Source organism: Eurytemora carolleeae, unplaced genomic scaffold (genome assembly GCF_000591075.1).
Source record: "Eurytemora carolleeae unplaced genomic scaffold, Eaff_2.0 scaffold409, whole genome shotgun sequence".
Lineage (NCBI taxonomy): Eukaryota > Metazoa > Arthropoda > Copepoda > Calanoida > Temoridae > Eurytemora > Eurytemora carolleeae.
The window spans coordinates 166,864-170,120 of record NW_019397434.1 but is presented as its reverse complement, the minus strand read 5'-3'; positions in this window follow the sequence as shown (position 1 = coordinate 170,120).

Here is a 3,257-nt window from a genome sequence, read left to right as displayed (position 1 = left end):
AACTAGATGTGTGTATAATCCTTATTATATATATTATATATATACATATACTGCATGTATAGACTGTAAGATACTGTGGGTAGATTAGAACTAGATGTGTGTATAATCCGTATTATATATATAATATATATACATATATATTTCTATATAGTATATATTTATATATCTATACTTAATTCTTGTATTTTATTATTGTACCAGTTTAACTTTGTGTGCGAAATAAATCTATAATAATAATAATAATAATTTAAACCGAAAAAACTACATCGCTTCAAGTATGATGAAACCGAAAAGAATAATTTTGTTTTAAATAGGATTTAATGAAGTAATTTAACATTTAACGATAAAAACTTTGGACAGTTGGTTGCCTAAAAGGATATCTTCAAAGCATGCAAAAAACCAGTTTTAAGCATATACAGCAATCACCTCTCTGACCCTTTAGTAAAAGTAAATCCAACCTAAAGTCTGACCGCGTCAACCTTGTTGCACCGGCTAGTCCTATTCAGTGTCTGCTTTATTTGCCCAATGGCCGGGCTATACAGTACAAACTAGGACTGGAATAGTTGACTCGGCTCGGAAATTCAAATGTACTACGGCTGCCCATGACATGCCCATGACAGAGATTTGAAGGTCTTGAAATGCTCTTTAACATCCCAGTGATACAAAGTTAAAAGAATCCTGAAATAAACAATGTACAAAGAATAAAAAATAAATAAATAAATGTACAAAAAATAAAAAAAGGGAAAATTAAAAACCCATTTAAGTTGACCCAATCCTTCCATAGCTGATCTTTGGTATAGTTAAAGCAAGAATATGCCCTGAAGATGGTTAAATAAACCGAAAATTTGGCAAAAAGAGTTTTTGTTTCACGGATCTGAGAGTGTTAGATTTAGAAGAATTGTAGATAGATAGAAGTATAATAAATAGATAGAAATGAATTGAGTCTTTGCCACAAACTCTGATTNTCTTGATACACCCTATAGAGAGATGGGCATATCTCTATACTTGATACAGTTCTTGATACACCCTATAGAGAGATGGGCATATCTCTATACTTGATACAGTTCTTGATACACCCTATAGAGAGATGGGCATATCTCTATACTTGATACAGTTCTTGATACACCCTATAGAGAGATGGGCATATCTCTATACTTGATACAGTTCTTGATACACCCTATAGAGAGATGGGCATATCTCTATACTTGATACAGTTCTTGATACACCCTATAGAGAGATGGGCATATCTCTATACTTGATACAGTTCTTGATACACCCTATAGAGAGATGGGCATATCTCTATACTTGATACAGTTCTTGATACACCCTATAGAGAGATGGGCATATCTCTATACTTGATACAGTTCTTGATACACCCTATAGAGAGATGGGCATATCTCTATACTTGATACAGTTCTTGATACACCCTATAGAGAGATGGGCATATCTCTATACTTGATACAGTTCTTGATACACCCTATAGAGAGATGGGCATATCTCTATACTTGATACAGTTCTTGATACACCCTATAGAGAGATGGGCATATCTCTATACTTGATACAGTTCTTGATACACCCTATAGAGAGATGGGCATATCTCTATACTTGATACAGTTCTTGATACACCCTATAGAGAGATGGGCATATCTCTATACTTGATACAGTTCTTGATACACCCTATAGAGAGATGGGCATATCTCTATACTTGATACAGTTCTTGATACACCCTATAGAGAGATGGGCATATCTCTATACTTGATACAGTTCTTGATACACCCTATAGAGAGATGGGCATATCTCTATACTTGATACAGTTCTTGATACACCCTATAGAGAGATGGGCATATCTCTATACTTGATACAGTTCTTTATACACCCTATAGAGAGATGTACATATCTCTATACTTGATACAGTTCTTAATACACCCTATAGAGAGATGGCATCTCTCTATACTTGATACAGTTGTTGATACACCCTATAGAGAGATGGGCTTATCTCTATACTTGATACTGTTCTTGATACACCCTATAGAGAGATGGCATCTCTCTATACTTGATACAGTTCTTGATGCACCCTAAAGACAGATGGGCATATCTCTATACTTGATACAGTTCTTGATACACCCTATAGAGAGATGGGCATATCTCTATACTTGATACAGTTCTTGATACACCCTATAGAGAGATGGGCATATCTCTATACTTGATACAGTTCTTGATACACCCTATAGAGAGATGGGCATATCTCTATACTTGATACAGTTCTTGATACACCCTATAGAGAGATGGGCATATCTCTATACTTGATACAGTTCTTGATACACCCTATAGAGAGATGGGCATATCTCTATACTTGATACAGTTCTTGATACACCCTATAGAGAGATGGGCATATCTCTATACTTGATACAGTTCTTGATACACCCTATAGAGAGATGGGCATATCTCTATACTTGATACAGTTCTTGATACACCCTATAGAGAGATGGGCATATCTCTATACTTGATACAGTTCTTGATACACCCTATAGAGAGATGGGCATATCTCTATACTTGATACAGTTCTTGATACACCCTATAGAGAGATGGGCATATCTCTATACTTGATACAGTTCTTGATACACCCTATAGAGAGATGGGCATATCTCTATACTTGATACAGTTCTTGATACACCCTATAGAGAGATGGGCATATCTCTATACTTGATACAGTTCTTGATACACCCTATAGAGAGATGGGCATATCTCTATACTTGATACAGTTCTTGATACACCCTATAGAGAGATGGGCATATCTCTATACTTGATACAGTTCTTGATACACCCTATAGAGAGATGGGCATATCTCTATACTTGATACAGTTCTTGATACACCCTATAGAGAGATGGGCATATCTCTATACTTGATACAGTTCTTGATACACCCTATAGAGAGATGGGCATATCTCTATACTTGATACAGTTCTTGATACACCCTATAGAGAGATGGGCATATCTCTATACTTGATACAGTTCTTGATACACCCTATAGAGAGATGGGCATATCTCTATACTTGATACAGTTCTTGATACACCCTATAGAGAGATGGGCATATCTCTATACTTGATACAGTTCTTGATACACCCTATAGAGAGATGGGCATATCTCTATACTTGATACAGTTCTTGATACACCCTATAGAGAGATGGGCATATCTCTATACTTGATACAGTTCTTGATACACCCTATAGAGAGATGGGCATATCTCTATACTTGA